At 43.3% G+C, this 15,289-nt stretch overlaps 1 non-coding gene across 1 annotated transcript; it reads right to left on the bottom strand.

Moving 5' to 3' along the window:
• Nucleotides 1–55: 55 nt before the first annotated feature.
• Nucleotides 56–185, bottom strand: LOC115064585. Its single transcript, XR_003844423.1, has one exon. It is a non-coding gene; the product is annotated as a small nucleolar RNA SNORA19 (small nucleolar RNA).
• Nucleotides 186–15,289: the final 15,104 nt, after the last annotated feature.

Below are 15,289 nucleotides of genomic sequence, written 5' to 3'. Positions count from 1 at the left end.
TATATATATATATATATATATATATATGTGTGTGTGTGTGTGTGTGTGTGTGTGTGTGTGCCTGAAGGACACTGACAGAATTACTATATGCAGTTACTCGCTAATTACCTTCAACTATTTGTTTAGCATATAACAAACAACACTGCTCACATATTCAAAAGAAAGCAGGTCGATGAAATATGCAACAGAACTCCTTACAGACGGTTGTAAACCACAATGTGGTGGTTGGGAATTGAACTTAGGACTTCTGGAAAAGCAGCCGGTGCTCTTAACCACTGTGCCATCCCTCCAGCCTCTAATTTCTTAATTTCTGTCTTGACTCATCTTTCCTTCAGCACTGAGTTGTTTAGTTTCCAAGAGTTTGTAAGCTTTCTATTGTTGTTGATATCCAGCTTTAATCATGGTGGTTAGATAGATAGAATGCAGGGTGCTATTTCAATTCACCTGTAGCTATTGAGACTTGCTTTATGTTCAAGTATGTTGTCAATTTTGGAGAAAGTTCCAAGAGGTGCTGAGAAGAAGGTATACTCTTTTGTGTTTGGGTGGAATGTTCTGTAGATATCTCTTAGGTACATTTGGTTTATGAGGTCAATTAGCTCCAACATTTCTCTGGAATGCAGTTTTTGTCTGGATGACCTGTTTACTGGTTGAGAATTGGGGTATCAAAGTCACTCATCATCAGTGTGCGAGGTTCACTATATGATTTAAGCTGAAGGAATGTTTCTTTCATGAACTCAAGTGCCCTTGTGTTTGGTCCATAGATACTAAGAATTGCAATATCACCTTGGTGGACTTTTGCTTTGATGAGTATATCTTTCTATATCACTATATATACTGATTAGTTTTGAATTGGAGTCTATTTTGTCAACTATTAAAGTGACTACACCAGCTTGCTTCTTAGGTCCATTTTCTTGTAATACACTTTTCATCCTTTTGCATTTAGCTGGTGTACTGGCTGGTTTTGTGTGTCAACTTACAAAAGCTGGAGTTATCTCAGAGAAAGGAGCCTCCCTTGAGGAAATGCCTCCATGAGATCCAGCTGTAAGGCATTTTCTCAATTAGCGATCAAGCAGGGAGGGCCTAGCCCATTGTGGGTGGTGCCATCCCTAGGCTGGTAGTCTGGGGTTCTATAAGAATGCAAGCTGAGCAAGCCAGGGGAAGCAAGTCAGTAAGTAACATCCCGCCATGGCCTCTGCATCAGCTCTTGCTTCCTGACCTGCTTGAGTTCAAGTCCTGACTTCCTTTTGTGATACACAGCAATGTGGAAGTGTAAGCTGAATAAATCCTTTCCTCCCCAATTTGCTTCTTGGTTATAATGTTTGTGCAGGAATAGAAACCTTGACTAAGACAGATGGTATCTATCCTTCATGTTAATCTGTGTTTCTTGAATGCATCAGAAGGATAGATCTTACTTTCATTTCTGTTCTGTTAGCCTGTGTCTTTTTATTTAGACCATTGATGGTGAGAGATTTCAATAAGCAGTGATTGTTGATTCCTGTTACTTTGTTGTTTTGTTGTTGTTGTTGTTGCTGCTGCTGCTGCTGCTGCTGCTGGTGTGTGTGTGTGTGTGTGTTTTCCTCTTTTGGTTTCTCAGTTTGGGATTATTTATTCCTTGTGTTTTCTTGGGTATGGTTAACCTTTCCAGGTTGAAATTTTTCTTCTAACACTTTCTGTTAGGGCTGTATTTCTAAATAGATACTGCTCAAATTTAGTTTTATCATGTATATATGCACTGCTAAATAGAACCTGCTCAGTCTGCACAATGTTACTTGTATGCATGTTTTCAGGGACTGCTCATTTGGTATTGGATGAGCCAGCTGAAGTGCTTTTCCCTGGGAAAGACTATTTTATTGATCTCAGAAGTCCTTAGTGCTTGTGGGCCTCTCCCCCATCTTTGGGGACCTTCATTGTCCTTTTGTTGTCTGTTGTCCTTGTTCAGCTCATGTGTGGGCAGTCATGTCGGTGAGACTCTACAGGTTTACCTTCTGATATTACTAGGAGACACAATTTTATAGCAAAATACCCAATCCTCTGCCTTTTTACAGTCTTTCTACCCCCTCTTCTGCAATGTTACCTGAACCGTAGGTGTAGGTAGCCATTGGGATTGTACTCCACAGCTCTGCATTTTGATTAACTGTCACTTTCTATAGTGGTCTCTGTTTATTGCAAAGAACAGTTTCCTTGATGGGGCATGAAGACTACACTTAACTGTCGGTATAAGGACAAATGTTTAGATTGTTATTAGGAATTGTGCTGGTTTAATACATTAATGGCTGTAGATTCTCCTCCAATAATCACAACCTTAGTAGCATTATTTACTTAGTCAGGTTTGCAGTACCACACTTGGTTTCTCTTCTGTTGATCAGGTCTTAAATACAATTAGAGATGTGTTGGTTACCACCAAGGTAAACATACCACTACTGCACATGCAGGGTTAGCATGCCACAGTCTTTCTGTTTATTCCCATTCCTCTCTTCAGCCCAAAATATTTATTCCTGCATTTGTTTATTTTCTTTAGATTTGATTTGTTGGTTGTAAGAATTTTTGGGTTGTTTATGCCATAGAAAGTTTTACTTTCTCATTCAATCACGGCTAGGTATATTAGTCTATCTCAGCTGCCAGTCTTTTAGTACTTAGAACCATTGCTCTAGGTTCTCCTGGCTTTCAGAATTTCCACTGAGAAATCGGCTTTTATTCTGATGGGTTTTCCTTTATATGTTATTCTTTTCCTTGTACAGTTTTCAATAAACTTTCTTTGTTCAACTTAGTGTTTTAACTATGATATGTTATGGGAATTTTCTTTTCTGGTCTTGTTTATTTGGTGTTCTGTGTGCTTCTTGTATTTGTGCAGATGTATCTTTCCTGAGTCTGGGGAATTTTTCTTCTATGATATTGTTGGTGATCTAGTCTATGCTTGGGATTCTTCTTTCTCTTCTATGCCTATAATTCTGAGATCTGGGTTTTCATAGTGTCTCACAATTCCTGTGTCTTCTTTTCTGTGTTTTAATTTTTTCACATTTCTTGCTTATTTTGTCCTGATTCTCTACTGTATCTTCAACCCCTGATACTCTATCTTCTGCTTGCCTCATTAATCTTGAAAGACTTTCTTTTTGAGTTGTCCAGTTGGGCTATTGGGTTTTTTAACCCCATTTTTATTCAGCTTGAATCCTCTTCAGTATTTCTATCTCCTAATTGAATTCTGTCCTCAAGTCTTTGATATCAATAAGGAAGACAACTGTTTTATTATTTGTATCAGCCTTATGTCTGTGTTTGCTTGGGTATCACTCAGGCATTTGTTCTCCCTAAGTTCATTGAACTCTCTCTCTCTCTCTCTCTCTCTCTCTCTCTCTCTCTCTCTCTGTGTGTGTGTGTGTGTGTGTGTCCCTCTGTTCAGGTTGGTAGTTGAAGTCTGGACAATGGTATGCATACTTTGTGGCAGGTGTGAGTACGGAAAGTTTACTGGCTTATAAGACTGTCAGTCAATTTTCCTTCCAAACGTGTTTCTTTGGTCATTAAGTCACAGCTGGATTTTTACTAGAGATCATCTTCATTTGACCAAAGCGGGAGAATGCAGGATGGGATTATTTTTTATCAGACTACACATCTGATAGAGGATTAGACTGTAGAATATAAAAGGAACTAAAAAACAACTGAACACCAAGAGGGGAAACAACAGTTTAAAATGGAATATAGAACTAAACAGAGAGCGCTCAAAGGATGAAATGCAAATGGCTGAGAAACACTTAAAGTCATGCACAACAAACTTAGCTATGACAGATATGCAAATAACAACCACTCTGGAATTTCATCCGACACCAGTCAGAATGGCCAAGGTCACAAAACCCAATGGTAGGGAGTGCTGGCAAGGGTTTTGGAAAGAGAAAAATGTATTCACTGCTAGTGGGAATGCAAACATGTACACCAGCTATGGAAATTGGGGATGCGGCCCCTCAGGAAGTCTGGGATAGATCTAACTCCAGATCTAACTCATGGACATATACTCACAGGACTCTCCATCCTACTACAGAAATAGGTGATGCGGCCCCTCAGGAAAGCTGGGATAGATCTAACTCCAGATCTAACTCATGGACATATACTCACAGGACTCTACATCCTACCACAGAGATGCTTGCTCATTCATGTCCATGTCTGCTCTGTTCAGAACAGACAGAAATTGGAAACAGCCTAGATGCCCATCAGCTTTGGAATGGATAATAACAACGTGGTAGATTTACAGAATAAATACTCATCTGTGAAGAAAAATAAAATTTGCTTGTAAGTGGATGGACCTAGAAACAATCATTCTGTGTGATATTACCTAGATCCCTAAAGATTAATGCTAGCTTTAAGGATCAGATGTGTGCGTGTTTCAATGAGAGTAACCTACCACAGAGGTTGGGTGACTAATTAGGAACTATCAGGGGTCAGGGGATCTTCCAAGAAAGGGTAAATAGAATGCAGGGTTATAAAGAGATGAAAGTGGGAATTAGAATTGGAGGATCAAGTGGGAAGGGAGATGGTAGAGCAATATAAAAAAGAAATGTGGGTAGGGACAACAAATACTAAAACCCTTTTTAAAAGCCACATGCAAACCTACTACTGCAGGAGCTTCCTAAGAATATAAAAGGAATTAAATGGAGTCACTATATACTGGGGGAGACTGTTTCAACTAGACATCTTATGTTACCAAGTAGAGCCACCTCTCTCAGTAACAGGTTACATTTTGTTGAGTCATTGAACAAAGGGGTCTATAGACATCTCCCACCAAATATACAGGCTATGGATTACCCTCCATAACCTGATCCCTCAGCCCTTATCACAGAAGTTTCTTCTTGCAGTAGATGGGAGTTAACACAGAGACCCACAACCGTACAATGTGCAGAGAATGGGAGACATCGGAGCACTCAACCCTAAATAGGATGTCTTTATCAGGCCCCCCTTTCTCAAGGCTCAAGGATCTACGCAGAAGAAGAACCAGAGGTGGTGGTTGGGTACAGGGAAGCAGTGTCTTCCACACACAGGGTTCAGCAAGACTGATGCACATGTGAACTCATAGAGACTGTGGCAGTGTACACAAGACCTGAACCGGTTCAAAGCCAGACGGGAGAGAGTAGACACAAAGTCCCACCACTGATCAAGAAGTGATTTGCAATTGATACCACTGGAAAAGGGATAATCAGTTTTCTCCAATAGAGTATCCCCGGGTTTATGAACCATGCTCCAGGTCCAGGACCCAGGCCAAGGAGTAGTTGTCCAACACAAAACAGACTCCATGGTTTTTTTATTTCTGTACTTTTTATTTTGTTCTGTTTTGGTTTGGTTTGGTATTTTTTGTTTTATTGTATTTGTATTTATTGGGTTTTGCTTTTTTTGTTTTAATTTTTGTTTTTTGCTAATCTGGAAGGAGTAAGGGAGGGGAAAGAAAAATGCTCAAAATATATTATATAAAAAAATTAATTTAAAAAATAAAGTAGCCAAAAGTCATTTCATTGTTTTTCTAAGTTTGCTTCTGTGTTTGTCTTCTATCTAGGCTTATACTAATTAGAGTATATGAACACTCATTATAAATAAGTAAACATGGCTTTGCAGACACTCTTCTGTCACCATTTACTGTAGCCATGCTCTTCCGTATCATGACCCAGGGCAAGCCCTCCTCTCCTTCCAGCTGTTTGCAGACAAAATTCCAAAACGGAAACCTGTTGTGGTCTAAGTACTGGAGAGAGTGGATCTGGGATACAAGGGTTCCTCTTTTCACAGAATTATTCTAGGATTTATGTGCCAGGGTGGCAATTTCACACGCCACAATGCACTGGTGGCAAGTCCATCTACAGAGAGAAATTTGAGGATGGGAACTTTATCCTGCAGCATACAGGTCCTGGTATCTTGTCCATGGCAAATGCTGGACCAGACACAAACAGTTCCCAGGGTTTTTTTTGTTTGTTTGTTTTTGTTTCTTGTTTTTATATGCACTGCCAAGACTGAGAAGCTGGACAGGAAGCACGTGGTCTCTGGGAAGGTGACAGAAGCCATGAACACTGTGGAAGCCACGGAGTGTTTTGGGTCCAGGAATGGCAAGGCCAGCAAGAAGATCACCATTTCCAACTGCAGAAAGCTCTAATTCTTTTGACTTGCAGGCATTTTACCCAGCAGACTATTCCTTCTGTAGCTCAGGAAAGCCCACCCCCAATTCTGCTCATAATACCCTATAATCTCTTTCCTCATTAAAATTGTTTGGTTTCTATATTTTCCTCATTCCCCTCCAAGTCTACCTGGATTGCAGAGTTAAGTTTATGATTATGAATAAAAACTAAATAAGAAAAAAAAGTTAAGTAAACATGTAGCATTTGTGTCCAGGTCTGCTTTCTGTTATAATGAAATATCAGAGGCCAGGTATGCCATGATACCCTGGTGTGAGTTTCTTTAGCTGCCAGGTCTGAAGTCTAGAGAGTCCAAGAGATTGGGGGGAGGGGCTCTTCTTACTGCGTCACAAACTGTCAAGTCAGAGAAAATTAGGGAATCTCTTCTCCCTAAGTCATTGTCACCATCTTAAGGACCCTACTCTTATGACCTTACCTGATTGTAATTACTTCCCAAGAGCCTCATGCCCAAGTATCACTAACATGTCAACCTGGAGGAAAAATTTTATTGAGAAAGGAATTTATTGGGTCAAATCATCATTCGTAGGAACTTGAAGGCTGCATTCAAATTACAGCACTAGAAACTGTCTTGTTGAGACCTCGAGTTGATGTGGAAGAAGTGTGAAAATAATCAAAATTGGATAGATCCCAGAAACTAGATCAGGACTTGTGGCTCCTGGCGTATTCTGCGCCATTTGTCACGTCTATGGGTGTCCCTGCTCCCAGAATTATATATAAATCAAAAAGAACCCTATTCTTGCTGTCTTTCCCTTTCTTCCTCTAGTCTTCAAGTTATGTATAGTTTTTCTATTGCATGGACATAGAGGGGCAGGGCAGCCACCTTCCTAGAAAGTAAACTCGAGAACCGGCTGAATCCAGCACACAAGCCCACTAGACTCCTTCCTACCTGTAAGTAAGGTACTCAAATGGACTCCCAAACCTTCAGTATCTCTTCTAGTTCTCTCTAGATAACTCTCCACTTCTCTGACAGCCATTGATTTTGACTTTTCAATGTTCACCTATGGGTCATTTGACTCGCAGGTGACCGGTTCTTTCACAGTTGCTGCGCTGTTATCTTGGCCTTTCCCCTTTGTGTTCTGTCCAAGGGGACAGTGCTGCCCACAGTAAAGGAACGGATCCCAGCACCCAGGCAGCCCTCTCTGGAAGGCCTTCACAGACATACCCAGAGACGTGCCCCAGTCTCCTGTGTGATTCTAAGTCCAGTGGAGCTGGCAGTAAACACCTCCATCACCCGCGCCGTGGCTTTACCCCTCTACACTGACAGATGCCAGCATTAGGAAGGCTAAGGGCTCCTTGTACTGTGCAGCAGCTGAGCTCATACCTGGCTTTGATGCTCTCTAATTTCACTGTCTTCCCCTCTCTATCCTAAACGAGGTACTTTTTACCCAGGACACTGCATGTGTTCCATTCGCTCATGGCACCTCTTTGATGTGCCTCAGAGACAGCCACGATTGCTATCATAGGCCCTTGGATGCTGCTAAGGTTTCTTATTTTTCAGAATCTTTGAACTTCGTGCATTATTTTGCATGCCCAATGAGTAGCTTTGGAAAGTGTTTGGGAATTAACAAAGGCCTCGCTAATCTTATATTCACCCAAGTCCCTTTGAGGAAGCAACACCTGTTTCTCAGAAGGGGAGGTAAAGAAAAAAAAATGTAACTTAAAACAAAGAAAGGTATTTTTGTTAGGTTTAACCACAGTGTCAGAGATCCAAACAATGACAACCAGGGTAGGATCCTGGCTCGGCTCGGAGTGGGCACACTTGTAATCCCAGCACTCAGCAGAGGGTGAGGCTGGAGGATTGTCGGGATGGTGAGGCCAGGTTGCATTAAACTGAGACTCTGTCTCCATGAAAGAGTGAAGTACAAAAGGGGTGGGGGAAAGACAAGGTGAGGGAGAGAGGGAAGAAGGAAAAGAGGCGGGGGCAAGAAAGGCATTGTTCCTCTCTGTTCTTGGGTGGGTGGGATGGCAGTAGTCACACTGTGGTCTATGCACCCTCTCTGTTGGAAACTGTCTTATCCATGAACTCCAGAAAGGCTCACCATTATTTTGCCTTCTACTCCAGTGGTAAGGAGAGGGGGAACCATATTTGTGTAATAAAGCAAGCCTCAAGAAGCTTGTAGTGTGTCAGCATGTCGCTACTTGCTGTTCATCAGCACGTAGTCACGGTGCTGTGAGGAAGGTCAAGAAACCAGCTTTGGTTTGGGGAACCCATTCATGCAGCTAACACTGAGTGAGAAGGGAGGGTGTGTGCTGGGGAGGGGAGGGCAGTCAGCCAGCAGGAGATTGCTCCTTTGCACTGGAGACCGCCCGACCATTGAAACTGAATCTTGCCTTTACCACCTGCAATTTGAGCTTCCCTTGGGCATATTTTGTGATCTATGAAACAGAGATGGCAAACAGGGATGGATGCTTTCAAGAACGGGGAAGAAGGAATGCTCCGTCAGGCTGCCTTGAGTAGCTAGTGGAAGGCTTGGAGCCAGGCTTGCTCGTGGGAATTTGGCGTCCGTATGGGCGTGTGTGCTGGGCAGTGGCTACTGCAGAGTCTCTCCCTGGGCTCAGTGGGGCTAACAGAGACTAGAAGTAAAAGCTTGGGAGATGCAGTGCAGCTCAAACCCGGCCTTCAGGCTAAAAGTGGTTTTTTCCAGCACACCTGGACAGAGTCAGTAATTCCTGGCTATCCAAGGTTCAGGGGCTTAGATGGGATATCCGCACAGATGACTGAAAATAAGTAGAGGACACAAGGTGACTTTCCAACCATGAAAACAGAATTTAAGTGTCATTTGTCACTTCCCTGCCATTTTGCCTTACTAGGAGATGCACAGGCTTCCTGTCCTCCCTCCTGTGTAGTCAGATGGTCCCTGTATCATCTGGGAAGTAGTCCTGGGTCTTCACGGTCCATTTGGCTTGGAGAAGAATTTGGAGACTCCCTTCTCATGAGCCATGTTACTTAGTTTTGCTTCTTTTTTTTTTTTTTTTTAAAACCAAAATACCTGACAGAAGCAACTGTTGGCAGGGAGGTTTGCGTTGGCTCTTGGTGCAGAGGCATTGCTGGTTCTTAGGGCATAGGACTGTGCTGTGGGGATTCCTCACGTGGTGGCTGACAGTAGCAGAGCTGGAGAGATGCAAGAGTGAATTCAAGACTTCGGTCAGCCCCTTTTCTTGTAAAGATGCAAGTGAGGGAAGAGAGGTGAAAACATGAGGCTATGAAGCACTTTTCAAATTCAAACCATCACAGGGGCTTATGATGGATGCTCCTGGATAGATACCCACAGAGGCTGTTGTCAAAGTGAGCTGGGTGTTGTTGCCTAGAGATCTAATCCCTCCTGTTAGACTCATAGGCACACAATGTTCAGGTTTCTCTCAACCCTCCCCAGAAAGGTATATAATATATAAAAGTATGTGTGTGTGCACAAATGTGTGTGGTGTAGGTACATGTAGGTGTGTGTGTGTATGTATGTGGTGTCTGTGTATGTGCATATATATATATATATATATATATATATATATATGTGTGTGTGTGTGTGTGTGTGCACATGTGTGTGCATGTGTATGTGCATGTGTGTGCTATATGTGGTGTGCATATGTTTATGTGTGTAGTTTGTGTACATATGTGTGTGTGCACATGTATGTGTATATACATATGTGTGCTTGCTTCCTCTGGCGTTCAAATGTAGCCAGTGGGTTTTCTGGACAGAATACTTAATATCTGAGTTCTCTGCTTTAGTCTTTGGCAGATGTTTGCATATGAAATTGAGGCTGTTTGAGACAAGTGTACTTTTTTCTATTGAAAGCTTAAAGTGGTGTCCAACTGTTTGAAGACAGACTTCTAAGTGGTAAGTCCACGAAGGGCAGTGATTTGTCTGAGTTCTAGTCCCTCTGCTTTCTAGTTTTGTGAATTTGGAGAAATGATGTAACTTCTCTTGTTGCTGATCCGTGTTTGATCGTTACTCCCAGAGTGTATGTTATTTTGTAGCAGACGTACTTCTCTTTGCCACCATACCTCTGTAAATAGAATGTCACTTTGCTCATAACATTCAATAAATAGCAGCTGAATAACTCAATCAAGTGGAAATAGTAATCCTGTCTCATGGGGCAACCACAGAGATCGAGCAAGAAATCACTGCCAAGTCCCTGGGCTGGGGCCTCTGGAGGTTTTCCATGGGAGTCAACATTTCATAATTCTCTACATGTTTGTAGTGTTAAGTGACTAAAATGACTGCTTAAATAAGTTTTATGTTCAATATTTTATGTTTTGGGGCTCAAAGCCCCAGCTTTGTGCACGGTATGCAAGGGCTGTGCCACAGAGCCGCAGCCCCAGGGCCTTTATAGCCAGTTACCCAGAGGCCACGCTATGCTCATCACCAGGAAGCTCACCAGGGTCTCGTCTTACGTTGTCCCTGTGACCTCTGCAGATGGATGGTTCCCTCATTCACTAAGGCCCACCAAAACTGCGATTGTCAAGTCCATCAGTGACTATGGCCCTGCTGAGCCGTGGCACTTCCCCGTCAGCCCCGTCTCCTGAGGTTTTGGCCTTGCTCAGTGTCCAGGATGCTCACACTTTCTTCAGCTTCCTGTTTCCTCCATGGAGCCTCCTTCTGATCCCTCATCACATTCCCCCATTCTTGTCAGCCTCCGAGGCTGAGGGTCACAGGCCCCTATCCTTGAAGCTCTGTCTGTTTTCTCTCTGCGTTAGTTGTTTCCTAACTAACTGAGAAACTTGAGGAGAGTTTGATAATGTAATTTTTATGAACATCATTTAGAGCATTAACAGTACATATTACCATGAGGCTATGTCCCAATAAACCCATTGATGAAAATATTGTAGGTGGACCGTGAACTGCATATGTCTACCACACAGACATAGATCAACAGGGCAGCACTTTGAGTGTAGGCTTATTTCTCTTCTGCTCATGGAGATTTCTGTCACTGCCCAGTGTGCCAAAAGGATGCCACCATGCCATTCCTGTACCAGGAAATATCAAAAGTCAAGATCCAAATTGTTTTGTCCTAAATGTACATTACTTTCACAACAATATAAAATAAAAATAAGTAAATAAATAAAACCCAACCTATTACATTGTTAAATCATCTTTAAGTTATGGACCATCTATGTTCTGGTGTTGGAAACTTGGGGTTCCTGGAACCCAGAGAGGTTAGCAGAATGTGCGAGCTACTGGCTGGGAACTGTAGACAGAGTCAACACACTGTTGCACAGGGTGGATCTGCAGAGACCCATGGCTGGAGAGTCTCTTCTATTACTTGATTTTGTGCCCATATACAGAGCCCAAAACCAAGTCAGAAATCTCGTTAATAAATTCCAGGGAACCAGGCTCCTGGAGAGAGGGTGTCTGTGCACCTCTTTGTTTCCAGCCCTTACAAGGGTTCTTTCTTTATCAGGCTGGCCTGACACTGTGGGGATGGACTGACTTGCCTCATTCCCATTTCAGAGAGGAATGTCATGGGGACCAGTACTTACTGTGGGATTTTAGTAGATAACTTTGAAAAGTCAAGTTAAGGATTTCATGTCTGTTTCTAGTTAACTAAGAGATCTTCTCTTAACTAAGAGAGGTCAGTGTTGCCACTCATGTTCTACCTGCTCCTTTGAGGGCAATTCTCCTCACAGCCTTAAGAAAGTACCTAGTGTTGAGTATCTTGCAGTCAAGATTACAATTCCTCATCCATTTTCAACAGGGAGAGGCTGATTTCTGACTTACATTTTGTGCACCATAAAGTATGTCAAAAGTATGTCATTGGAAAGGAAGGAACAAAACACACACACACACACACACACACACACACACACACACATTGGTTTTTCAAGACAAGGTTTCTCTGTGTAGCCCTGGCTGTCCTTGATCACGCTCTGTAGACCAGGCTGATCTCGAACTCACAAAGATCTGCCTGCGTCTGTCTCCCAAGTGCTGGGATTATAGGTGTGTGCTATCATGCCGGGTGCTTTTTTTCTCTCTATAATCTTACATGCATTGGTGTTTTGCCTGCATGTATATCTGTGTGGAGGTATTGGATGCCCTGGAAATGGACTTACAGACAGTTGTGAACTGCTGTGTGGGTGCTGGGACTGAACCCAGTCAATTCTGGAGGAGCAGACAGTGCTCCTAACCACTGAGCCATCTCTCTAGCCACACAAATAATATTTTTAAAAATCAAACCAGCATCATACTGACCCAGCCTTAATGTTACCGAGCAGGGACACAAAGTGTCACACTATGCACAAGGCATTAAACAGAAGTTAGGCACTGTTCCTTCTAAGTCAACTTTGGCTTTCCGCGAGACCCCCAGGTCCTCAGGGTCGTCCCCTTTTATTGTGTGTGAGGCTTTCAGCTGCAAACTCACACCAGTAGCCTTGGGTCTCAGTGGTGGGATGGCAGTGACAGTAGCAAAGATTCAGAGTGGCTGATCATTTTATAACGTTTCTAAAAATTCAGTTATAGTCTATTCTCTGAGGAGAAATCAGCAAGCCAGTGTCTCCCGAGGAAACATGGGGACACAGTGTCTCTAAGAGAGACTTCAGAGCCATTTTCCCTTCTTGCCCCCAAGTCTTCCATTCTCTGGCCCTACCATGACTTTAGTGTGTCCATCACTGTCAGTGAAGGCAAGTGTGGTGCTCTCCAGAATCTACAGAAGCAGTGTGCCTGGAGGAAGATCCGATGCACGGTTTGTAAGTTATCTCAAGTTGGTGCTGTTGGCTTTCCTATCTGCGTTTTCATGTAATGCTAATGATGAGCTCTCAGGCATACGATGTCAGGTGATGGTGTGGCCCATGTGGAACATACCAGTCTCAATGACTCAGAACTAGGCAATGTCTATGTAGCAAGGAAGAGAGATTGGGTGAGCTCATTTTGGCATCAAACAAGCTCCCCCAGAAACAGTTAGAAAAGTCAAAGGGAATCAGACCGCTGGCATATTGACAAGCAGTAGAATGTGTCTAAATGGTTTCCAATGGCCTGCACACAAGTGTGGACAGGACAAGATTGTCATTGGAGAAAATACCTGCTGTAATCTCTCTCTAACGAGCAGCTCCACTCATTGTCTGGGGGCACACCGTCATTTCATCTCTATCACATGGAGAACAGTGGCTGGGGCAATCAATTCCACAGAGCGTCCGTCAATTCAATTAAACAACCAGTGGGCAGGGGAAAACCAGCAATCAATAACTGTGGCTTCCCTGAATGGATGGGTCTATTGGTTGACTTCTGTGTGCAGTTGCTGCCAAGCCTGTGAAGTGTTTTGAGGACCTACAGGTCAGAGACAGGCCCTGGGGAAAACTTACTGTGTGAAAACCGACACAGCAGGCTTACCAAGGATGGTGGTAGGGCTTACTGTGTGTCACAGGCATATGTCCCTGTGACCCACAATGGCCTTTGGAGAGCCCTGGGTGCCTGCTGTTATCAACTGGCCAGAGCTGAGCATCAAGCAGGGCAGACACTTTATACATTACTGTTACTCACTTCCCAGTAAGCCAGCAAGTTGGATGTTGTTTTCCCTCCCTCCTCTTACTACTCGAAGAATGAAGAGAAAGTACTGTCCATTAGGCAGTGATGAGAGGCAGGGTCAGGAACCTTCCTCTGATCATTGCTGTGGTGGCTGGTCTCAGCTGTCAACTTGCCTGCATCTGGATACTCCTGTAAGGGAGTCTCTTGATCAGGTTATTAGGTGTGGAAAGACTCAGTCTGGTGGCAGGAAGGTAGAGGTTAGGAGGGAAGTTGTACATTCTGTCTGCTCCCCTTCCCATCACGATGTTGAGACCAGTGACTTTCTGGAAATCCCTTGTGCCTTCAATGGCAGGTTGGGACTGTTAAGACACGCAGCCTTGTGGGCTGAGTACTACTGTGTTCTTAGCCTTTCTGGTCTGAAGATAGACGCTGCTGTACCTGTGAGCCAAATTAATAGACCCTTTAGAACACACACACTCATTTCATCCTTGGTTCTGTTTATCTGGAGAACCTGACTCCCACTGCCAAGGTCCAAATCCTCCCGAGGATACCCTATCTTCCTCCATCCACCAGCAGTGACTCAAAGGGACTGTCTGAATATTGGCATTCCTACTTACTGTGCAATCTTGGCAAATCATCCAACAGTGTCTGGTGTCAGGTTTCCCCCTGCAGAGTGGCTTTAATTAGTATACAAAATTCACTGTATCAGACCGTGTACATGTAGAAAAGCCAGATTTTTATTTATTTTTATGTGTATAAGTGCCTTGCCTGTGTGTATGCCTGTGTGCCACTTGTATGCAGTGCCTATGGAAGTCAGAAAAGGGAGCCCTTGGAACTCAAGTTATAGGTGGTTTTGAGCTGCCAACCCATAGGTGCTGGGTATCAGATGTAGGTCCTCTGAAAGAGCAGCTAGTGCTCTTAATCATAAAAAAGTACGCCCACGGGGGATATTCAGTAGGGGTCACATAGGCCATGGTGGGACAACTGTCTTCATCTACCTGTAATCCTGGTAACAATGGCCTTGATGTCTCCCCCACAACTGAGTAGATCAGCTTAAGTGAGCACTGGCCCAGGCAGCAGTTCCACTGTGGCAAATGGGGGCTTCCTCCACTTCCAGATAAGCACCAGATGACTTCCACAGTCAGTCCCCTCTTTCTAACTGTGGTAAAAGCCACTGTCTACTGCGCTGGGCCCTTTATAGATGCAGATATTTCCCCTCTAATCTTAGCAGTAATCTTATAATGTAGAAATCTTTTGTTTCATTTTACCATTGATTCTGCAAATTATTTTACAAGCATGTGCTGAGCAAATCATTTGCCTTGGATTTCCCCTCTAATCAACTTTACAACTGAAACTAATGCATTGCTGTAAACTTTTCTTTTCTTTTTTTTTTTAATGAGATATTTTCTTTATTTACATTTCAAATGTTATCCTCATTCCTGGTTTCCCCTCAGAAAACCCCCTGCCCCATTCCCTATCCCCTCCCCCCTGCTTACCAACCCACCCATTCCTGCTTCCTGGCCCTGGCATTACCCTATACGGGGGTATAGAACCTTCATGGGACCAAGGGCCTCTCCTCCCATAAATGTCCGACTAGGCCATCCTCTGCTACATATGCAGCTAGAGCCATGAGTCCCACCATGTATTTTCTTTAGTTGGTGGTTTAGTTCCAGGGAG

This window comes from Mus pahari, chromosome 8 (assembly GCF_900095145.1).
Source record: "Mus pahari chromosome 8, PAHARI_EIJ_v1.1, whole genome shotgun sequence".
NCBI lineage: Eukaryota > Metazoa > Chordata > Mammalia > Rodentia > Muridae > Mus > Mus pahari.
This window is presented reverse-complemented; position numbering and strand designations above follow the sequence as displayed.